Here is a 25,514-nt window from a genome sequence, read left to right on the forward strand (position 1 = left end):
CTCCCCTGACCTGCACCTCCAAGGGGAGGTGCCCAGAGCTCCTCCAGTGTGCTCCAGACCTCTGCCATCTTGGAAACAGAGGTGCTGCTGGCACACTGGACTGCTCCGAGTGGCCAGTGCCAGCAGATGACGTCAGAGACTCCTCCTGATAGGCTCTTACCTGTGTTGCTAGCCTATCCTCCTTCCTAGGTAGCCAAACCTCCTTTTCTGGCTATTTAGGGTCTCTGCTTTAGGGAATTCTTTAGATAATGAATGCAAGAGCTCATCAGAGTTCCTCTGCATCTCTCTCTTCACCTTCTGCCAAAGGATCGACCGCTGACTGCTCAGGACGCCTGCAAAACCACAACAAAGTAGCAAAGACGACTACTGCAACCTTGTATCACTGAACCTGCCGCTTTCTCGCCTGTTTCCTGGTGGTGCATGCTCTGGGGGTAGTCTGCCTCCTTTCTGCACCAGGAGCTCTGAAGAAATCTCCCGTGGGACGACGGAATCCTCCCCCTGCAACCTCAGGCAACAAAAGACTGCATCACCGGTCCTCTGGGTCCCCTCTCAGCACGACGAGCGTGGTCCCTGGAACTCAGAAACTCTGTCCAAGTGACTCCCACAGTCCAGTGGCTCTTCAGTCCAAGTTTGGTGGAGGTAAGTCCTTGCCTCCCCACGCTAGACTGCATTGCTGGGTACCGCGTGATTTGCAGCTGCTCCGGCTCCTGTGCACTCTTCCAGGATTTCCTTCATGAACAGTCAAGCCTGGGTCTCCGACACTCTAACCTGCTGTGCACAACCTTCTGAGTTGTCATCCGGCGTCGTGGGACTCCCTTTTGTGTCTTCGGGTGAGCTCTGGTTCACTCCTCTTCTAAGTGCCTGTTCCGGTACTTCTGCGGGTGCTGCATGCTTCTGTGAGGGCTCCCTGACTTGCTGGGTGCCCCCTCTGTCTCCTCATCCAAGCGGCGACATCCTGGTCCCTCCTGGGCTACAGCAGCATCCAAAAACCCTAACTGTGACCCTTGCAGCTAGCAAGGCTTGTTTGTGGTCTTTCTGCATGGGAACACCTCTGCAAGCTTCTTCACGATGTGGGACATCCATCCTCCAAAGGAGAAGTTTCTAGCCCTCTTCGTTCTTGCAGAATCTACAGCTTCTACCATCCGGTAGCAGCTTCTTTGCACCCTCAGCTGGCATTTCCTGGGCATCTGCCCAATCTCGACTTTGTCGCGACTCTTGGACTTGGTCCCCTTGTTCCACAGGTACTCTCGTCTGGAAATCCACTTTGGTTGCTTTGCTGGTGTTGGTCTTCCTTGCAGAATTCCCCTATCACGACTTCTGTGCTCTCTGGGGAATATAGGTGCACTTTACACCTACTTTTCAGGGTCTTGGGGTGGGCTATTTTTCTAACCCTCACTGTTTTCTTACAGTCCCAGCGACCCTCTACAAGCTCACATAGGTTTGGGGTCCATTCGTGGTTCGCATTCCACTTTTGGAGTATATGGTTTTTGTTGCCCCTATACCTATGTGCTCCTATTGCAATCTACTGTGACTTTACATTGCTTGCATTACTTCCTTTTGCTATTACTGCATATTTTTGGTATTGTGTACATATATCTTGTGTATATTTGGCATCCTCATACTGAGGGTACTCACTGAGATACTTTTGGCATATTGTCATAAAAATAAAGTACCTTTGTTTTTAGTATATCTGTGTATTGTGTGTTCTTATGATATTGTGCATATGACACCAGTGGTATAGTAGGAGCTTTGCATGTCTCCTAGTTCAGGCTAAGCTGCTCTGCTATAGCTACCTTCTATCAGCCTAAGCTGCTAGAAACACCTCTTCTACACTAATAAGGGATAACTGGACCTGGTACAGAGTGTAAGTACCCCTTGGTACCCACTACAAACCAGGCCAGCCTCCTACATTGGTTGTGCAGCGGTGGGATAAGTACTTGCAACTACTTACCACTTTGTCATTGTGTACTTTTCATAAGAGAATAATATACAAAACAAGATCAGTGTATGTACACCTAACCAAAAAGTTTTGCTTTACTTCTCTTACTCTATTTGCTAAGTGCTGAAAAGTACCTCTAAACTTTCAAAAGGTTTCTAAAAAGTTGAAAAAGTTTTTTTTCTGTTTCCTTAAAAAGTCCTGAAACTTTTTCTTTCTTTTTTTCTGTCCCTAAACCTTTTTCCATCATGTCTGGTACAGGTCGTACTCTTGATCTTGTCAGCTCGGCTTTTGATAACCTTAGCTGGAAAGGGTTGAGGAGTCTCTGCATTGATAGAGGTTTAGGGGTAGGTAAGAATCCCTCTAGAGAATTGTTAAATAACATGCTCATTGAGAATGATAAGGCCTTAGCTGGCACATCAGTTGAGAAGTTAGGAGATGGTTCACACTCTGATTCTGGGGCACCCCCAGTAAGAATTTTAGATGGTATCCTTCCTAACCTGCCCCTTAGCAGACCACCTAGCATAACTGGTACTAATGTGAGCTCTCATCACAGTAGGGATGTCATTCCTGCAGGCCAGGTTGTTAGGGTGCCAACTGTTAGGGACAGGTCTCTCTCTGTTCATTCACATCATTTTTCTGTGTCAAAGCATGCCCAACCCACCCACCCTGATGACAGAATGTTAGAAAGGGAGCTCAATAGATTGAGAGTGGAAGAGTCCAGGCTGAAGCTTAAACAGCAACAGCTGGCTCTAGACAGGGAATCTTTAGACTTAGAAAAAGAAAGACAGAGGTTGGGGTTAGGAACCCATGGTGGCAGCAGCAGTATTACAGATAGTAATCCTGTGAAAGAGCATGATTCCTGGAATCTGCATAAGATAGTTCCCCCTTACAAGGAGGGGGATGACATTAACAAGTAGTTTGCTGCACTTGAGAGGGCCTGTGTTGTACAGGGGGTCCCTCAAAGGCAGTGGGATGCTATCCTATGGCTATCTTTCAGTGGAAAGGGTAGGGATAGGCTCCTTACTGTGAATTAAAGTGATGCCAATCATTTTACAGTTTTGAAGAATGCACTCTTGGATGGATTTGGCTTAACCACTGAACAATACAGGATTAAGTTCAGAGAAACCAGAAAAGAGTCCTCACAAGACTGGGTAGACTTTGTTGACTATTCAGTGAAGGCCTTGGAGGGGTGGTTACATGGCAGTAAAGTTTCTGACTATGAAAGCCTGTACAATCTAATCTTGAGAGAGCATATTCTGAATAACTGTGTGTCTGATTTGTTACACCAATATCTAGTGGACTCAGATCTGACCTCTCCCCAAGAATTGGGAAAGAAGGCAGACAAATGGGTCAGAACAAGAGTGAACAGAAAAGTTCATACAGGGGGTAATAAGGATGGCAAGAAGAAGGATGGTAAGTCTTCAGACAAGGGTGGGGACAAATCTAAAAATGAGTCTTCATCAGGCCCACAAAAACAATCTGGTGGGGGTGGTGGGTCCAAATCCTCTTCTAATCAAGTAAAGAAACCATGGTGCTATTTATGTTAAGTAAAAGGCCATTGGACAACTGATGCCAGTTGTCCAAAGAAAAGCACCAAGCCTCCCACTACCACAACCCCTACTGCTACACCTAGTGCCCCTAGTAATAGCAGTGGTGGTGGGAGCAAACCTACTAATAGCCAATCCAAGGGAGTAGCTGGGCTCACTTTTGGTAATTTAGTTGGGGTTGGTCTTGTTAGGGAGACCACAGAGGCTGTGTTAGTCTCTGAAGGTGCCATTGATTTGGCCACCTTGGTTGCTTGTCCCCTTAATATGGATAAGTACAAGCAACTTCCCCTAATAAATGGTGTTGAGGTTCAGGCCTACAGGGACACAGGTGCCAGTGTTGCCATGGTAATAGAGAAACTGGAACACCCTGAACAACACCTACTTGGTCACCAGTACCAAGTGACTGATGCTCATAACAACACTCTTAGCCACCCCATGGCTGTTGTAAATCTCAACTGGGTGGGGGTTACTGGTCCAAAGAAAGTTGTGGTTGCCTCAGATTTACCTGTAGACTGTCTACTAGGGAACAATTTAGAGACATCAGCTTGGGCAGAAGTGGAGTTGGAAGCTCATGCAGCAATGCTGGGCATTCCTGGGCATATTTTTGCTTTAACCAGGGCTCAGGCCAAAAAGCAAAAAGGACAGGGTGACTTGGATCCTGGAACAATGGACCAAGTGCTCCCTAAAGCTAGGGTTAGTAAGGGAAAATCCCTACCCACTATCCCTCCCTCTACAGATGATTCAACTTCTGAGGAAGAAGAATTTCCCCCCTGTGCAGAACCTTCACCAGAGGAGCTGGAAGCAGACACTGCTGAGCTTTTGGGTGGAGGGGGGCCTGCCAGGGAGGAGCTGAGTGTGGCACAGCAAACCTGTCCCACATTAGAGGGTCTAAGACAGCAAGCTGTCAAACAGCAAAATGGGGATGTCAGTGACTCACATAGAGTTTACTGGGAGGGGATTATGGTTAGGAGAGTCACAAGACTAACTTTATGTGTTTACCCACACATGCCTCACAAAAAAAGCACTGACTGTCTGGTACGAAAGATGTAAGGCGGAATAACACCAGATTTAAAATATAATGTTTTCATTTTTTTTTCTTTTAAAGGCTTTTCTAGTGACTAAACCGACACTTTTAGTGACAAAATATAAATGAACTACCTCTCATTTATGAGTTATGCATTATGCATTGCGGAGTACAAGTTGTTGTGCCAAATTAATGGAGACATGCTAGCCAGTGCTTCCAGTATTTTGCTACAATCTGAAGCTGTAATTGACAATTATCTATCTTTAATTCCAATGGCCCTGCTCTTCTCCAAATGCCTTTCAATTTGTTTTTACCCTGACTCCAAAGCGGTAGATGAACAATAAATAAGAAACGTAACACATGTCATGTATAAAATGCAGATGCTATCTTGTCTGCTGTAAGTAGAAGGTGGGGAAAATGATGCACTGTCCTACAGGTAAAGTAACAGGCTATATAGATTGTATTTGGCACATTTGTGACAGAGTATCCTTCACGCCAAAGTTTGAGCACTTACTAGTCCCACTTTACTCACTGATCTCGCCCATCACCACAAATTCTTTCCAACAAATTCCTTCGCTGGGCAGTAAGGAAGGACACTTGACTTACTCTACTGCAGGGTAAGGCAAAGGGATTAGGCAGGTAGGTAGAGCTTTTGCTATGGAATAGAGGGGTGTCACTGATCATCAATTCACCATCTGCCTAAGCCTTGGCACATACAGTCAATGTATAGACAAAAGACTAAAGGGAAAAATATGAAGAGGTGTAACATACATCTTTTGTGGGAAACCATGAAATATATTTTGGAAATACTTCACATGGCCATATAAATGTGGCACATGTCAAGAATGGATTTTTCAATTTGTTTGGTAGGCTGGCTGGGACCGAAGAATTTAGGAAAGAATAAAGGAGTGAAGTACTAAGAGGTGACTGAATGGGCAAAGGGAAATACACCTTGGGGGTCATTACAACATTGGCAGTAAAAGGCGCTTACCGCTGTGCAGAAGACCGTCAAGACACTGCGGCGGCGGCGGTAGTCCGCCACAGCTATTATGACCCACATCTCGGAATCCGCTGAAATACAGACACCCACAAAAGTCCGCCACACCGAAGGTCAGTGTTAAACTGGCGAAAACAAATCCTCCACCTCCATGCCAACAGAAACACGCCCATGCTATTACGACCCACGAATCCACGCGGCGGTCTTTCAACCGCGGTATTCCATTGGCGGTACACATCGCCGCGCTCAAAATACACACACATCTCCAAAACACCGCCACATTGGACAATTACAAATACACACACCTGACACACATACAAACAACACTCCCACACACCCAACACAACATAAAACACACACCCACATCACCCACAATCCCCTATGACCAAAATTTACGGACAAAGGCCAGAGAGACAACACAGCCAAGACAACACCACCATACAGAGGCACACAACACCATCACCCACACCACATCCACGCACAAAACACCACACACCACTACACATCACCACACACATCAACACTCACACCGCCCCACACATCACACACACCACCCCATGTCACGCCAAAGACACCCCCGCTTCTCCGAGGAGGAGCTCAGGGTAATGGTGGAGGAAATCATCCGGGTAGAGCCACAGCTATTTGGCTCACAAGTATAGCACACCTCCATAGCCAGGAAGATGAAGCTATGGCGCAGAATCATCGACAGGGTCAACGCTGTGGGACAACACCCAAGAAATAGGGAGGACATCAGGAAGAGGTGAAACGACCTACGGGGGAAGGTGCTTTCAACGGTCTCCAGGCACAACATCGCGGTGCAGCGGACTGGCGGCGGACCCCCGCCTCCTCCCCCACAACTAACAACATGGGAGGAGCAAGTCTTGACCATCATGCATCCAGAGGGCCTCGGAGGAGTTGGTGGAGGATAGGACACTGGTAAGTCAAATCTTAACTATCTAATCCCCCACCCTACCTGCATGCTATCACACACCCCCACTCTCACCCCCTCCCCTATCACTCCAACTCCTCACTAATGTACTAAGAACACAAACCACACATCCCAACACCAAGCCCTGCATGACACAACTAAGCATGGTCACCCCTCACTAAAGCTACCCAGAACACCCCCTAACCATCATCACACAAGCCCCCACACAGGAATGCTACCACTGGGGTACACAGACACCCACCCATTGCACAACATCACACACACACACATGCTATAATCATGCTCTTATGCCCCTGCAGAAACCCGAAGGACCGTCACCACACCAGAGGGTCCAGACAACACCACTCCACCCCCAGAAGAGGCCCACAGTGACGACAGCAGCTCTGCCCTACTGGATCCTGATGACCAGCCCAGACCATCGTGGGCCTCGGGACAGTCGGTTCCCCTCGCACAGGCACAGCCCACCACAGACCTTCCACCCCCTGGTAACACCAGCACAGCACCCACCCAGCGGGCCCAAACCTCCATACCCAGGACAGGTCAATCAGCTGTGTGTCCACCACTACAGGGAACCCAGGATAACCCACCACCCCAACAACAACAGGGACCTGGGGGCAGTGGTAGTGGGCACACGGTCCAGGGGACGGAGGCACAGGAACACAGGGGAACTGGGAGGGCTGCTGTGCGACAGGGGGCGGACAGACCAAGGGAACCCACTCTCCACGAGGCCCTATCCTCCATCATGGGAGCATACCACCACTCCCAGGAGACAATGGCTACGGTCCTGGCCAAGTTTCAGGAGACCCAGCGACTGCAGGAGGAGCAGTATTTGGGGTTCAGGGAGGAGCTCAGGACCATCAGCTCCGCCCTGGGCACCATCTTAGGGGTGCTGAAGGACATACAAAAAACCATGAGGGACACCGTAGCACTCCAAGGGGCCCCTGACACCAGCCAGGACGATGAACTGCCCACTACATCCGCCGGCGCTAGTGGACAGGACGCCCCGAAACAGGACCACCACACCAGCACCCCAACCCCTGCAGATGGAGAACCACCACGCAAGCGGTCCCTGAGAGCCAGGAACAGGACAGAGCAAGATGGCAAGTCCCCCACCAGAAAATGAGACCACCCTGATTGTCCCCCCACTGACCCACTTTGATACCCTGTCCATACTTGAACTGCCCCAGCTCCACTTCCTATGCCCAGATGGGCAAAGCACCTGTGAGACTAATAGACTGGACTCTGCCATGGACATTCCTCCACCATAACCCATCCTCATATTACAACCCCCCCCCCAATTCTGAGCACTTCAATAAACACCCTTGAAACAAAAAACAATCTTGAGTCAGTCTGTGAGATTGTAAATATGTATTATCAATGACAGAGTCATAATGCGTTCCCCATTGTAAAGCCAACATACCTATGTCACACATCACAAGTCCTTGAAGGATGCAAGCAGATAACACACGTTGGTAACCACACCTGTGAAACCGTAATGGAAAGGAACAACTCAGTTACCAAATACTGGTTGATATCGACAGACAGGATAGAGGTAGGCGTGTGAAAGTTAATGTAATGGAAAAAATTTAAATGTTCTCACCTGTGTGTCACTGGAAATATTGCTGCATGACTGACTCCCTGTTGTCGTTGTCTTGTTCCTCAGCTTCCTCCTCATCACTGTCCACAGGCTCCACAGGCTCCACAGCTGCCACAACACCGTCATCTGGACCATCCTCCTGCAGAAAGGGCACCCAGCGTCGCAAAGCCAAATTATGAAGCATGGAGCAGGCGATGATGATTTTGCACACCTTCTTCGGTGAGTAGAATAGGGAACCACCTGTCATATGGAGGCACCTGAACCTGGCCTTCAGGAGGCCGAAGGTGCGTTCGATCACCCTCCTAGTCCGCCCATGGGACTCATTGTAGCGTTCCTCTGCCCTGGTCCTGGGATTCCTCAGTGGGGTCAGTAGCCATGACAGGTTGGGGTAACCAGAGTCCCCCAATAGCCACACACAGTGCCTCTGGAGTTGACCCATCATATCAGGGATGCTGCTATTCCGCAGGATGTAGGTGTCATGCACTGAGCCAGGGAACATAGCATTTACCAGCGAGATGTACTGGTCTACCAAACAGACCATCTGAACATTCATGAAATGATAACTCTTCCTGTTCCTGTACACCTGTTCACTATTGTGGGGGGGGGACCAGAGCTACATGGGTGCCATCAATGGCACCGATGACGTTGGGGATATGTCCAAGGGCATAGAAGTCACCTTTCACTGTAGGGAAATCTTCCACCTCAGGGAAAATGATGTATCTCCTTACGTGTTTCAGCAGGGCAGACAACACTCTGGACAAAACGTTGGAAAACATAGGCTGGGAAATCCCTGATGCCATGGCCACTGTCGTCTGGAATGACCCACTTGCAAGGAAATGGAGCACTGACAGCACCTGCACGTCAGGGGGGATTCCAGTGGGATGGCGGATTGGTGACATCAGGTCTGGCTCTAACTGGGTACATAGTTCCTGGATTGTGGCACGGTCAAACTTGTAGGTGATGATGACATGTCGTTCTTCCATTGTCAACAGGTCCACCAGCGGTCGGTACACCAGAGGATTCCGCCATCTTCTCACATGTCCCAGCTGACGGTGCCTAAGAAGGACAACAGCGACGAATCAGTCATTTTTCATCCAGGTATGTACCCACAGTTACACACAAGACTATACCAATCAAAAAACCCTTCCTGTATGTGTGTTGAGTGTAGGCCTAGCTATGTGTGACGCAGAGGTAAATGAAGCCATGTGGGCCCCTGAAATGGCGGCTGCCTGACCTCTAAACTGGCACAATGGGATTGTGGGGTAACAGCGCTGGCGTTGCACACCGTGGCGGTAGGCGGTCATAGACCGCGGCGCAATGCAGCATTGGTTAACACTGGACCCTATGGGTCCCAGGAGCCAATGAACAGGTGCGCCGGCGGTGATGATGCGCACCGCCGCAGACATCACCGCCGTGGACGTCACCGCCATTTTCTATCTGTTCAATCACTAGATGCCTGACCTTCAACAGGAGAGGACCTACACTGCAAGTGCTGCTGTAACCTCGGTCTGGAAGCGACGGTGGCTGCTGCGTCTGGGGAAAGGGCCCCTGCCTTCACTGCTCAGGAGTTGGAGAAACTGGTAGACGGGGTCCTCCCCTAGTACACGCTACTCTACGGTCCTCCAGACCAACAGGTTAGTACACAGGGAGCACGTTGAATGGGCTAGGCCTGGGTGGAGAGGGCTGGTTGGAAGAGGTAAGGGGGCAGAGTTCAGGGAACAATAATGCATGTCAATGAATGGGCCACATGGCTAGAGTAGGGAGGGGGGCCACTCATATCGACGGTGCAGTTGGTAATGACTTCTCTGCTTCCCTTGTGCATGTCATGTAGGTCAGTGCCCACCAGAAGAGGGACATTTGGCGTGCCATCGCCAAGGAGGTCTGGACCCTGGGGGCCCACCAGAGACGGGGCACCCACTGCCGGAACAGATGGGAGGACATTCGCCGCTGCAGCAAGAAGACGGCGGAGGCTCAGCTGGGGATGGCCTCCCAACGTGGGAGGGGTGCCCGTCGCACCATGACCCCCCTGATGTTCCGGATCCTGGCGGTGGCCTACCTGGAGTTGGATGGGCGCTTGAGGGCATCACAGCAGACACAAGGGGGTGAGTACAACCTCATTCTGCAGACTTTGCGCGCAGTAGAGGGGTCTGGGTGGGGGAGGAGGCCTGTGGGTGTACCTAGGCCAGGCAGAAACACGAAAACTAGGCCCCTCTGTAATGCAGCCCATGTGGCACTGTAGCCCACCTCAGTAGAGTGCCAAGTCGAGGTATAGTTGCCCCTGTGGCATCCACGTGTGCAGATGTCCACCATTGCCATGAAGGCCATATCCCAGAAATTGCATATGCAGAGGGCAGGAGCATGGCGTAATGCAGGGGGCTGCTGTGTCTGTCTTGTTCGCCAACGGTCGCGGTCCGCCATGCACTCAACCTGTCTTTCTTCTGTCTACCCCCCACCGTTCTGCTCTCCCTGTTCTTTTGTGCATCAGCATCATCAGGCGGAGGTACAGTGGCACCGGAGCACGAGGGAGCTGCATCCCACATGGCCATGGAGGGCCACACCACAGACTCTGAATGCACCAGTGGGACGGAGGGCGAGGGGAGCTTCACGTCGGCCACCGGATCACCAACCAGCGACACGGACTCGTCCGACGGTGGGAGCTCCTTTATGGTGGCGGCACCATCTGTGCGCCCCACTTCTACAGGTACAGCCACCACCTCCCCTACCAGCACCGCCCTCCCAGCAGCCCCTCAGCCTTCGCCCCGTGCCCGCTCACCCAGGAGGGTGGGCATCACCTTCGCCCCAGGCACCTCAGGCCCTGCCCCAGTCACCCCTGCTGCCCTCAGTGAGGAGGCCATTGACCTCCTCAGGTCACTCACTGTTGGGCAGTCTACCATTGTGAACGCCATCCAGGGTGTAGAACGAGAGTTGCAACACGGTAATGCATTCCTGGAGGGCATTCATTCTGGCCAGGCTGTCCTTCAGCGAACCCTGCAATCTCTGGCCTCAGCACTGATGGCAGCCATTGTCCCTGTGTCTAGCCTCCCCCTTCCAACCTCCTCCACCCAGACCCAATCCCCTGTACCCCAGCCCATCCCAAGCACACCTACAGTCAGCACACACAAGTAGCTCAAGCAAACATAGGCACCACACAACCCACAGGCACTCAAGCAAGCATCACACACATACAGACACAGCAACATCCACTGCCTCCACTGTGGCCCCCTCCTCCTCTTCTCCCTCCTCCCTCCCACACACACCTGCATGCACCGCATCTACAGGCACCAGGAATCGCACCAGGACACCCAGCACCACAAGCCGCTCACCTGCACTCACCACCTCCACTGCCATTTACATGTCCCCTGTGTCCTCTCCCAGTGTGTCTGTGACGCCCACTCCCAAAGCAATCACACACCCAACATCCATCCACCTCACGACAGCCTCCAGTACCTGCACCTGCACCCAAATCACCTAAAGTGACAACTCCTACAACCACCTCCTCTTCCTCCACTCCCAGACCCCTCCAACTACCCATCCCAGTGTCCATCAGAAACTGTCCTTCTGTAAAGTTGACCTTTTTGCCCCCACCCCCCCTCCAATTCATCAGTCCCATCGTAGAGCCTCAGCCAAAAAGCCTCCAATACCAGTGGTGCCTGTTCAAGGTATGTGGAGTGCACCGGCCACCAGGGCAGGCAGTGTGACCCGGAGCCAAGGCACTGGCAGCCCACCCTCTGCAAAAAGGCTCTGAAATTGGAGAGTGGACGACGGGACCGTGTGAAGCCTCCTGGTGGGAAACCAGCTCACATGGGTTCCAAGGGGATTGGAGAGTCAGCTGTGACTCCACCAAAGGTGGGGAAGGCCCAGAGGAAGTCTGGCCAGCATGTTGTGAGTATCACGGCGGAGAAGGGCGCCATCATTCCTGGCGGTCGAGACCCAACTGCCAGCACTGTCGTCACTGGTCAGGAGACCACCGCCACCGCCGGAGTCAGTGCCCAGGAGGGCCCAAGTATCGTCACTGGTTAGGAGACCACCGCCAGAGTCATAGCCCAGGAGGGCCCAAGTATCGTCAGTGGTCAGGAGACCACCGCCAGAGTCATAGCCCAGGAGGGCCAAAGTATCGTCACTGGTCAGCAGACCACCGCCGGAGTCATAGCCCAGGAGGGCCCAAGTATCGTCACTGGTCAGGAGACCACCGCCGGAGTCAGTACCCAGGAGGGCCCCAGCTGCCACAGCCCAGGTGGGCTATGAGGGAACGTCATGCCACACACCAATGCCCAGTCTAGGGAACATCATGCCACACACCAATGTCCGGACCAGAACCACCATGGCAAAGCACTGCTGAACAGGGCAAGCACCGCCATGGTGAAGACCGCCGAACAGGGCAAGCACCGCCATGGTGAAGACCGCTGAACAGTCCAGAACTGCCATGGCAAAGCACCGCTGAACAGTCCCGAACCGCCATGGTGAAGACCGCTGAACAGTCCAGAACTGCCATGGCAAAGCACCGCTGAACAGTCCCGAACCGCCATGCTGAAGACCGCTGAACAGTCCAGAACTCTCATGGCAAAGCACCGCTGAACAGTCCCGAACCGCCATGGTGAAGACCGCTGAACAGGGCATGCACCGGGTAAGAATGAATAGACCGCCACATCAAGCATCCTTATCCCATGTGCAGCTGGGACAGTGACGGGACAGGAACTTTCACGGGGAGACTAATCCAGTCTGGGCACCAGTCCCCCTCACGAGCCACTGGCGGATGTTATCTACTTGCGAAATTGAGCCTTTGCACTCCCCAGGATGGCACAGTGGGCAACCCACCCACTGTAGAGACTTGAGAGACTGTGGCTTTGCACACCCCAGGATGGCACAGTGGGCAAGCCACCCACTGTAGAGACTTGAGAGACTGTGGCTTTGCACTCCCCAGGATGGCAGAGTGGGCATGGAGCCCTGTCGTGGATCTGGCTTTGCAGTCATCCGGCTCAGGTGCCCCCCTTTCCCTTCCCCCTGAGGTGCCTGTAGTATTTCTATCTGATGACCCGGCAGTGTTCTCTCCGATTGTCGTCAGGTATCTTTTGTGGGCCTCGCCCATGCATTTTTGGACTAGTGGTGCACGGACATTGATATGTACATATCTGTACTACTTCTCATACTGTATATATTTCTGAAAGATTTTCGTATATATCTGTATATTTTTGCTAAACTTGTTTATTGCAACATTACAATGTTTGAACGGACCTCGCTTTGTCTTTGCATTCTTCCAGGGGGATTGTGGGTTGTTACTGTGAGGTTTGGAAATGCATTGGTGTGTATGTTGTAATATGCGAGGGTGGGGGTGGGGTGGGGGTGGGAGTGTTTCGTGGGTGTCCCCCTAACGTTTGCCTCCCCCCTCCCCCATGTCGTAGGTGCAGTACTCACCGTTGTCTTCAGCGCCTACGTAGATGGTGGTCGTAGAGGAGCAGAAAGACAAGCGCAGGGAGTATTTGGAGTTCGGGCTTCATGGAGTCCTCCTTCCTCGTGGGATGTGTTCAGGTGAGCGTTTTCCCATTGCAAAAGCAGTTTCCGCCGTCTTTTTATTCACGGAGTATCCGCCCCGGAAAAGGTGGCGGATTGGCGGGTTGTAATACTATGGGTGGTACATTGACTTCCGCCTGTCTGTTGGCGGTGACCGCCGCGCTGCTTGTCTGTACCGCCGTGGCGGGCGGTGTGTTAAAGTGGCTGTCTTTGTTGGCGGTTTCCGCCAGGGTCATAATTCCCTTTTTTTGTTCGCCGGCCTGTTTGCGGTATTACCGCAGATTTAACACCGTCCGCCAGGGTTGTAATGACCCCCTTATGTGTTCGGTTTGCAATGCATTGAAAACTTTGTAAATGACACATTAACTGAAGCAGACACATATTGCACAGCTATTACTCCAGTCACGAATTGAACCATAATGCATTTATTCAGGTGATGGGTGGTGAATGCCATGGGCAGGGAGGGGGTTGATGGCTGATGATGGGTGCGATACATATCTGCCTTGCTTAAGAAATACAGGGCCTGATTCTAACTTTGGAGGACGGTGTTAAACCGTCCCAAAAGTGGCGGATATAGCACCTACCGTATTACGAGTCCATTATATCCTATGGAACTCGTAATACGGTAGGTGGTATATCCGCCGCTTTTGGGACGGTTTAACACCGTCCTCCAAAGTTAGAATCAGGCCCACAGTGTGTCTAGGGATTAGAAAACAAATTAAAATACCTATTTGATCCATAGCTTTGATAACCATAAAACAAAGAAGGCAAAGTAGTTAAGTAGCATTCCCCTCTCCAAAAGAGCTCCCTTGTTTATTCATCTAAGCAATTATGCTATCATTCTTTCATTCTTCCTATTATATTCACCCATAGCCACAATGATTTAAGCTTTACCTTCTCTCATCTACTCTTTCACCAAAATTCACAATCCATTCATTATCCACTATCCAACCTTTCGTTAATCATCTTTTCCCCATTCATCCATTTACCCAATACTCACTGATACATCTTTTCACACACCCACACATCCTTTCGTTTTACCCGTGTCATCCATCCTTTCTTATAACATTCTTTTCTTTCCAGTTTCCATCAAGCCATCATTTTTAGCATACATTTTGTGTGCTTTTGCTGAGTTGCAGATAGAAGAGGCCATGACCCAATCACCGCTGCAGCTGGTAACACAGGGGGTTCATGATCATGACGACACCTTTGTAGCTAATGATTATAATAGTAATTGTCAATAAGCAAGCAATGCAGCTTACCACTGCTCAACCCTGCCACTTCTTCTCCCCTTGCTCCATCTCCTCATGCAGTGGCACTTGAACTGGTGCAACTGGTGGTCGATGTGGCTAGAATTTTTTTTTTTTACAGTTTTTAGATGCCAAGTACACCTCCCCTTAATGTTCTCAATCAGAAAAATGCAACCGCAAAACATTGCTACAGTTTGGTCAGCTCTGCAGTATCGTCTGTCAAAAATATCAATCTGAGCATTTTGTTGGTTCACAATGTTAGAAAAGGCAGGTAGTCAAGCCAACCAAAAACCTTTCGTAATGGAGGGGAAGAGCTATTGGGGGTCATTCCGACCCTGGCGGTAAATACCCCCAGGGCCGGGGACCGCGGGAGCACCGCCAACAGGCTGGCGGTGCTCCCTTGGGCATTCTGACCGCGGCGGTTCGGCCGCGGTCAGAACAGGAATACCAGCGGTCTCCCGCCAGATTTCCGCTGCCCTGGGAATCCCCCATGGTGGCGCAGCTTGCTGCGCCGCCATGGGGGATTCCGACCCCCTCACCGCTATCCTGTTCCTGGCGGTTCCGCCCGCCAGGAACAGGATGGCGGTGAGGGGTGTCGTGGGGCCCCTGGGGGCCCCTGCAGTGCCCATGCCAATGGCATGGGCACTGCAGGGGCCCCCGTAAGAGGGCCCCACTTTGTATTTCAGTGTCTGCATTGCAGACACTGAAATACGCGATGGGTGCCACTGCACCCGTCGCACATCCTCCACTCCGCCGGCTCCATTCGGAGCCGGCATCCTCATAGAGGGCTGTTTCCCACTGGGCTGGCGGGCGGCCTTTTGGCGGTCGCCCGCCAGCCCAGTGGGAAACCCAGAATGACCGCCGCGGTATTTTGACCGCGGTACGGTCTTCTGGCGGTTCCCTCCAGGCGGGCGGCTCCCGCCGCCCGCCGGGGTCAGAATGACCCCCATAGTCTATGATGATGATGAGTCTGAATCATTGAAGCACAATGAAGAGGTGGAATAAAATGGTCAATGAAAAGCAGAAAAAAGATAATGCAGGGATAACAGGAATTAAACAAAAATTGCATAGGGGAGTTGGAAAAAAGGTTAAAAAAATAAACATGGCAAAATCAAAAGTAGCGTAATGGAAAGCTGAGGAAAAAGTTAAGTAGATCATAATAAAAATAATAATAATAATAATGAATAATAGGACTTACTGGGATGAGCAGAGCCCTCAGCATTGGCACTGGTATTGCTGGACCCGCCTCTATGCCCCTCTTCTTGCCCTGGTGTGCTGATGTAAGAAATAAAGAAGATTAAAATATTGATGATCAGTTAATCTCTACAACATTATTTTAACAGGCAAACACAGTAACATTGTACTCATCTCAATAAGATCACCTATGATATTAATATGGTTAACTATCATTGAGTTGATTGTAGTTCTAAAATCTCTATTCCAAATTTACTTGCCAAAAACTACATTAAAACTAATGTGTTTTAATGAATGATCTTTGATTCTATTCTCATTTCTCAACCCCTTGATGGACCAACTCAGTCTCCCTTTTTTGCAATGCATAGATTCATATTAGTAGTGCTACACATCACTGTAAAATTGCTTGGGACTGTATGAGCTACATAGATAAAAGTCATAGAGAATGCTAATTCATTGATATCACTAATTCACTATGCTGATGGGAGGACGGAGGAGGCTGCATTGCAATGGTTTCTTAAATAATCAGCCAAAGCAAGTGCCGACGAGTATACGATGAGGTAGCACCGTGCACCTGCCTAGCTCTAATTGGATCACATAATGATGTGCTGCACACTCCGGCGCACCCTCCAACACAGCCGACTATCCTGCAGAGGGTACCTGCTGCCAGGCCTGGCACCTGCTGCCAGCATGGAGGGGAGGTGATGCTGTACATAAAAAACAAGTGCTGCCACCTCCACCCTGCAAAAGATGGGCCGAGGCTGCACCTCATAGCAACGCGGCTGCCCACAAGGTAGGCGGCTGCTGCTGCTAGCTGCTTGGGAAGGCCTGGCCCCGCTGCTCCCCTGCTCGCGGCCATGGTTTGACATAAAATGTAATGCAAATGGGTGCAATGGGGAAGTCTACCCACATGCAGGCTTACAGTTTGATGGCTGGAATACTACATCTAAAATATGGGAGACATTCTGTCCTTCATATTACAGGTGTCATTAAATATACTAGGCTTGTAATTCAGAAGATGGTACCTAGGTCTCCTTTGCCTCATGCACCTCTCTCTCTCTGTACCTATCCTTCAAGCATCGGTGTCAGGAGAGGCAATGGAGATTTTTAAGAACCTCTCTATAGTGCGGACAACATTATTGAATGCCATCCAGGATGTCAGTCAGCAACTGCATCAAAAAGATTGACATCATGGATGACAAACTGCCATGTGTGTCACACTGTGAAATACTGTCTCTCATTGTGCCTCCTCTGACACTAGTGCTTTGCAAAACAAGCCTCTATTCCTCCTTCTAACCCCCTTTCCAAAACCTGACCTAATTCCTGGATCCACTCCAATTTCCCTTGTTGGCACAATTCCCTTACCTCCCTCCACTGTTCCAACAGTCGTTAAATCTCTCTATTCCCCGAGACATCCCATACTCATAAACCTCACCATGCCCCTAGATATTACTCCCTGGAAACCCTAGGCCAAGCCCTATCCTAAAAAATCCATAAATCACCTCTTGTCCCAAAATGTAGCTGCCTGAACTAACATCTGTTCCAGGAAGATAGAGATTTGCCTGAGGAGGAACAATCTTAAGTCTCTCTGGGACAGAAGGACTGTTTTCAGTGCATTTAACTTAACTATGTCATACTTATCCCTTCATCGTTTCCTTCCACAACAGACTGATGATGTTGTACTGCCCAGTGACCAATTAATATTGTTGTGACTTCTTTTGTGTTGTGTTTGCCTTTGTCACACCTTTCCTCAAAACCCTTTTTCTATTCACTCACCGAGCCTTCATCCTCTTACTTAATTTTACACCATAAATGGATCACATACTTACTGGGGCGGATGTGGTGAAAGCAACCAATTCACTGCATGACCTTCTATTTCCTGAGCAATATTCCACACCTGCCCCATCAACATCTTCATTAAGGCTTTTGTTGTGTAAATGCTTAACCTTGTCCAGCCACTCCTGACTGTGATTCCACTTGTCCTGATTTCATGATTTTATTTCCAAATTTAAATTTTTAAATATTGGTTTCCCGCAGACGCTCAGAAGAAGTTGATATTGATAGTTTGTATCATATAAGGTCTTCATTCTTTGTTATGTATCAAATACTATCATTGTGGTAGTCTGGTCCTAGTCTTCCTAAAGTTATGATCTGAATTATGACCCATTAACTCTCTGTTGTCTTTCAATCTAGTTGACAGTGATGGATAACCCTTTGATTAATCCTGTAGTTGGAGTTCGCATAGGTGGGAGTAGCACCTTCTGTCTTCCCTGTCAGAGCACTAGCTTGCTACTGCTACTACTACTACCACACCCTTAAGATGCCACCTTTGGAAAAACTCTGCAGTAAGAAGACTCCCACACTTCATCTGTTCAGGTAAGAGAAGAACTATGGATTTTGAATATGAGCCCTCTAAAGGAAATAATTTGAATAGCCTAAATGAAATTTAATTTGGAATTATCCTAGTATTTTTATATCTAAAAAATGTCAAGGTTTAGTTTTTCCCCACCACCTGACAACCATAACTGAGGTTAATGGCATTTTATGGAAGGATCTTAATGGACAGTCCTGCAAGCTAACATTTAAAGCAAGGGTTGTAAACTTCTGTATTGATAATTTTATATTTGAGCTCAACCATTGTCACTGCCTTTAAGATGCGTTCATGGCTGAGTGGTTTGAAAGTGACCACAATCCTTTAGTTTTAATGTGGACAGTAGTTTAGTTAAAGTATCACAAACTCTTGAACAAACCAACTTACATTCTCTGGGCACTGGGCGCTAGTTGTTTCTAGCCATAGAAGAAGGATAACATGTAGTAACATTGATTCCCTAAATATCCTACATGCATCATCCTGGTAGGTAGATTTTTTCTAAAAACAACATCATTTAAATTTAAATGTGAATCATGATAGATTAGACTTCCACTCAAATTATCTTTCTTTTTTTTCACTAGCCAAGAAAAGGAGAGTCCTAAACCTGTATTTTCCTTTGCCCACTCAGTCACCTCTTAGTACGTCCTGGTATGATAATGAGTGTCACCAAACCAAGGCAGAGCTATTTGTAGGAACAGAGATAGGCCAGGGAAACTGACTCAAATTACGTTAGCTATAAATTGGTCAAAACTCAAACTTTGTCAAAAGCAGGACTAAGAGCATTGCATGTGGAAAACTGTTAATTGAGCCATTGTTGAGCAGTATGATATATCTTTCTGGATGATTTAGTTCATGGTGATAGTTAGCGGTAGGCCCAGAAGTAAACATTCTGGAAGAATATATATATGACCATTTTACATGCCTTCACAGCCATTCATGAGATAAAATAGCAACATATACAGGAGAAGGACTAGGCAGCAAGAGCAAAGACTGGGAACAGGACAGTTGCCTCCTAACACATCTGAAGAAGTACAGAGTGCCATTTATTCCCAAAAATGTTATGAGGCACAAAGTCTTGAAAGAATGCTCTTTGGTCTTTATACAGTGGACCATAACATTTGTCAGCATATTACTCATATTACCCTATTACTTGTCCTAATTATTGCATCTGGTTCCATTCTGTTGTCTTCAGTAGCAGCAAACATTATATCAATATAAAAAGAGCCTAAGTCACAAATGTAATCTTACATGTTTGTGTATCCTTATAATTTTGTTTAGTATTCACAAACTACACGTTTACTTTTACTAATAATAATTTTACAGCTGTAGAGACTGTGCTCTTGTGGCAGAGACTCCGCACATAAAAAGATGGGCCTGTCCCATCTTACTTTTTGACAATGCAACAACCTGGCAGTCCGGGTTGAACTGCTACCATTGGAGTAGGGTCAAGACTGATTTGCATATGGCTGGTCCTAACTGAGGTGTCTTGTTGTGCAAAATAATGATGGACTGGCTTGAGGCCCAGAGTAATTATCAGTGGCTGAGATGAATTCAATACTTCCATCCATTCCCTTTTTGTATACTTTAGTGTGTAACCCTAAGTGGGAGAAATATGCCCAGATGTGGGTCCAGTGCACACTGTGTCACTGAGTCCTAACTAGGGTGAAATTGGTTCTGGGTTGTTTCTATTCTGGTTGAGAGATGACCTGGCCCGGCAGTTCAAGCTGGGCTGTTCCCATTGCTGCAGCGTCAAGACTATTTGAATATTGTTGGGTCCAATCTGAGATGGCGCTGTGTGCAAAGTAACAATGAACTTGGATACAGTCCTGAGTAAATACTCAGGCCCTCATTCCGAGCCTGGCGGGCGGCGGAGGCCGCCCGCCAGGCTTCCCCCCTCCGAAATACCGCTCCGCGGTCGTAAGACCGCGGAGGGTATTCCGAGTTTTCCCCTGGGCTGGCGGGCGGTCTTCACAAGACCGCCCGCCAGCCCAGGGGAAAACTCCCTTCCCACGATGACGCCGGCTCGTAATAGAGCCGGCGGAGTGGGAAGGTGCGACGGGTGCAGTTGCACCCGTCGCGTATTTCAGTGTCTGCTTTGCAGACACTGAAATACTTTTAGGGGCCCTCTTACGGGGGCCCCTGCCGTGCCCATGCTATAGGCATGGGCACGGCAGGGGCCCCCAGGGGCCCCGCGACTCCCCCTCCCGCCATCCGGTTCCCGGCGGGAGAACCGCCAGGAACTGGATGGCGGGAGGGGGAGTCGGAATCCCCATGCCGGCGCAGCATGCTGCGCCGGCTTGGAGGATTCCTTTGGGGCAGCGGGAAACCGGCGGGAGACCGCCGGTTTCCCTTCTCTGACCGCGGCTGAGCCGCCGCGGTCAGAATGCCCCGCGGGGCACCGCCGGCCTGTCGGCGGTGCCACCGCGTCCCACGGCCCTGGCGGACTTGTTCCGCCAGGGTCGTAATGACCCCCTCAGTGTCTGAAGTTCACATTTTCCATCCACCACTTTTCAGTATACTTTAGTGTGTCAGCCAAAGTGGGCAGGGTATGCCCAGATGTGGGTCTTGGGCACACTGTGTCACTGGAACCAACCTGTACCTGGCTCATGAGTCCTAACTAGGGTGAAACAGGTCCCGGGTGGCTTGACTATATCAGGAAGGACCTGGCCTGGCAGTTAGCACCGAACTGTGATCATTGGATCAGGGTCAAGACTGATTTGCATATGGCTGGGTCCAATCGGAGGTGACACAGGTCACAAAAGAAGATGGATTGGGATGCAACCTCAAGAAATTACCGGAGGCTGAGACTGATTCAAGCCTACTATCTATCACTTTTTTGTATACTTTTAGTGTGTCACCCTAGGTAGGAAGGGTATGTTCAGACTTAGCTCCCATGCACAGTTTGCCCCTGGAACCATTCTATACCTGGCAGAGAGCCCTAACAAGGGTAAAACAGGTCCGGAGTTACTTGTGTTCTGGTTGAGAGAGGTCCTGGCCTGGCAGTTTGGTCTGGACGTTCCCACTGGAGCAGATCAATATTATTTTCATATTGTTGGGTACAATCTGAGGTGGCATGGTGTGAAAAATAACAATGGAGTAGTATGAGACAACAGCTAATTACCAGTTGCTGAGATTTAATTCCACCCATCACTTTCTTGTATACTGTAGTGTAACTGATGCAGCAGATTGTGAAACTACTTCTGATGGTTGTTGTACAGAGTCAGGAGGATCAGACATGAAGAGATGCAATCATTCTTCTTAGCTCCAATGAGGAGTGTAAGTGATGCATGTGATGTAAACAATGAAGTGTGTGAGTTGTCGAGATTCTTGGGTGACTATGAACTTGATGGCAAAAAAACTTAGGGCCGTATTTATACTTTTTGGTGCACAACTGCGCCAACGCAGTTGTGCGTCAAAAAATTTAACGCGGCTAACGCCATTCCAAAGTGCCATGCGGGCGCCTTATTTATGAAATGACGTTAGCCGGCGGAGCTGCCTGGTGTGCGTCAAAAAAAATGACTTACACCAGGCAGCGCCGGCGTAGGGGAAAATGGAGCTTGGGCGTCAAAAAATGGGGCAAGTCAGGCTGAGGCAAAATTTTTGCCTCAACCCGATTTGCGCCATTTTTTTTAACTCCCAACCCCCATTTAAATGACTCCTGTCTTAGCAAAGACAGGAGTCATGCCCCCTTGCCCAATGGCCATGCCCAGGGGACCTATGTCCCCTGGGCATGGTCATTGGGCATAGTGGCATGTAGGGGGGCACAAATCAGGCCCCCCTATGCCTCAAAAAAAAAAAAAAGATACTTACCTGAACTTACCTTAAGTTCCCTGGGATTGGTCCCTCCATCCTTGGGCGTCCTCCTGGGGTGGGCAAGGGTGGCAGGGGGTGTCCCTGGGGGCATGGGAGGGCACATCTGGGCTCCTTCTGAGCCCACAGGTCCCTTAACGCCTGCCCTGACCAGGCGTTAAAAAATTACGCTAAAGCGGCTGGATGTCATTTATTTTGACCCGCCCACTCCCGGGCGTCATTTTTGCCCGGGAGTGTAAATACGGTGCACATGCCTCGGAGTCATTTTTTAGAAGGGAACGCCTACCTTGCATATCATTAACGCAAGGAAGGTGTCCACGCTAAAAAATGACGCACACTCCAAGATCTTTGGCGCTAGACGGGTCTAACGCCAAAGTATAAATATGGAGTTCGTTTTGCGTCGGATTTGCGTAAAAAAAAACGACGCAAATCCGGCGCAAACAGAGTATAAATATGCCCCTTAGATTCTTGGTGGGGTTGAAGGGTTTGCATAGATCTTATACCAAGCCTCAATTATAAAGCTAACAACCAAACTAAGGACCATATTGCAAGAATGGTATGCCTTAGATGAGGCACTACAGGGACCGGTTAACAATTCCTGACAGTATCTTCAGAACAAAAATTCAGACATCACAAGTATTTGTCCCCAGAAGAGGAATAATCATATGGACCTTGGAACAGCAGGTTCTTCTCGACTGTTTTTTTCTAATTTTCCTCTCATATTCACTACTTGCTCTGAGCAGGGGCTTAATGACAGCATGAGGACTACATCTGTGCATGAGGCAGAGATGAGGAAGCAGTGGGAGGGCAAGGCAGGGTATGGCTTAGCTGGGGGGAGCACTGCATGCCTCCCATGTTTTGGGAATGGGTCAGATGGGGCTAGTCTGAGATGTCACTGCATCATCCGCATGGTCCCAGAGGTTGTACCAAGTTTGGATTAACATCTGCAAAAATTGAGCCTAATTTTCCTACTGTGTAATCCGAGGTGCAGGTATTCTGTGAAAGAGTGAAAGCTCCTTTGTATACCACTTCGACTCCTTATGATGCCCTTGGCTACTAGTAATCACTTGCCTATGAGCTTAACATAAACTATTTCGGATATGTTGGCCAGTAGCCAGTGCTTTAATCCATGGTCCGATACTGTGATATCGTGTGATGTGGTTACAACCCCACTTATTCTGGATGAACTCTTAATCGTATTAGCTTGGGCAGGGTCTTCAAAACTTGACCCGTCCAACAATAAATACGAATAAAGTTCACCTATCTGTTCATCATTAAATGATACACCATTGAAATTCATCGAAGTGCGCCCTTCTAAGTCGGTGTAAAGGTTTTACACTTAAGCTGACAAGCAGCTCCAGATTTTGCAGCCACCTGTGGGTTTAACGAATAGACATACTGTAGTATAATTGGCAGCATTACTGTAGCGTCTGGTTGCTGAATTAAAATAAATAAACATTTTGTAATTTCGGCAAATGAGCAGTCTGAGAGGGGAGCATGCGAATGAATTCATCAAAACGAGAATTTCTTTCATTTTATTCATTAGTTTTTCAGTGCACCGCGCAGTGAACTGAATGAATAGTTTCTACTTTGTTCTCTTTAAACCCAAGAATACGTCTAGCATGGCAGCGGGGTGCAGCCAAATGCATTTCAAAATGTCAGAGCGCATTACAGATGCAAGTTCTAAAGTTGTTCTGGTTGCCTGGGGCTTTCATTAAACGATTAATGTTCACATTTAATTAATACGTGTTGTAGGTGGAATTTCGCCACCGAAGAGGCTAGATTGAGGGACAAATACTTCATAATGTGCCAAGTATAAACCTCTGGCTTTATTTGCAAAAAAACTTCTCATTGTAATGCTTGGCAGGACTTGCTGCTGTAGCCTAGTTTATAATTCAGTCAACAACATGGCTCTGTGATTTAACTTTGATGTAGTGTGTGAGTTCAAATCCTAGCGAGGCCTCCCAGCCTTATATCCTTCTGAGGTATGCAATGTGAGTAACATTAAATTGAGTATTACTGACTCTTGTCGTTTACAGTGCTTATATACAATAGAAATGGGGGGAGGTACTATATAAAATGAGGTATATTACCTTGCCATGTTTGTTTGACCTGTTTCCTCAGCCAAACCCTCAATGGATTCGATTGGCGGAGAACAAGCTTTTAAGAATTAAAGGCCCGAGCACAAAAATGAGCAAATCCACAAATCACAAAACAGGCTTATGTCCGTGATTTCTAAATACTACTCATTTTTAGGATCTGAAAATTTGCAATACTTTCCCCTTTTTCTCTGCAACTAGGAAACATTTTAGGGCTTACAAATCCCTTTCTTGCACCCCATGATAGAAGGAGTTTTGTTACAGAGTAAACTTTATTAATAAATTATTAGTAAACAAATCGTATAAATAATGTCTACTAAAAGAGATTAATTATACAAATGTGTGCTAGAAATATAAAACATATGGCCCATATTTATACTTTTTGACGCAAAACTGCGCCTACCACCTCTGATCTGTGTGCAGCTCAAGTAGCCAATGGCAGTAACCTCCCCATGGAACATACATACCTAAATTAGGGGGTGAGGATGACATCTGCAACAATCTCCTGAAACAAGACAAAGGCCCCAGTACTCTCAAATGTCAATGCCCGTAGTTGTCACAAACATCAGCCAAAGTAAACAACAATAGGAGCGACACAGCACTAAGGACACACCCATGCTGCATATGTCAGGGTCCATCCTGTGCCTGGGTAACAAGGCAACATCCCAAATGTCATACTGCTCAGACAACAGCATTGAGGAGGGGACACATGTAACTGGTCACTGAAATACACCTGCACAGTCAGAGGACGAAATAGGACACTGATACGACTATCAGGGCAATCCAAAAATGTAACATACATTACCCAACATCAGCAGGACCCATTAACAATGTCAACCTCCATATCAGATCATAACATTGCCATGCTTAGGATATGCCACATGTCAATTACATTTAAGTCGATGTGAACGATCAGGGATTGGGGCAGGTCAAGATTGTTAAGTGCGCTGCCAGGGCCATAAGAACACCCACAGCCAGTGAAAGGTCTCACCATGAGAATAGATGTACACGGAGGGTCGAGTAGGACAAGAAGGTGGCAATTCTCTATTTGGCATAAAGCAACACCTAGAGGCGATGAGGCTGACAAGTCTGATAACTCAATAACATACATGAGACACACAGGTGGGCCATAGGCCTCAAACAATGCCCATCTGAAGGACTGCAGATATTAATACAAAACAAGATCACAAAGTGAATTCATCAAAAGGCAGACACGTCACGTCAAAATT

This window comes from Pleurodeles waltl, chromosome 3_1, assembly GCF_031143425.1.
Source record: "Pleurodeles waltl isolate 20211129_DDA chromosome 3_1, aPleWal1.hap1.20221129, whole genome shotgun sequence".
In the NCBI taxonomy this organism is placed as follows: Eukaryota; Metazoa; Chordata; class Amphibia; order Caudata; family Salamandridae; genus Pleurodeles; species Pleurodeles waltl.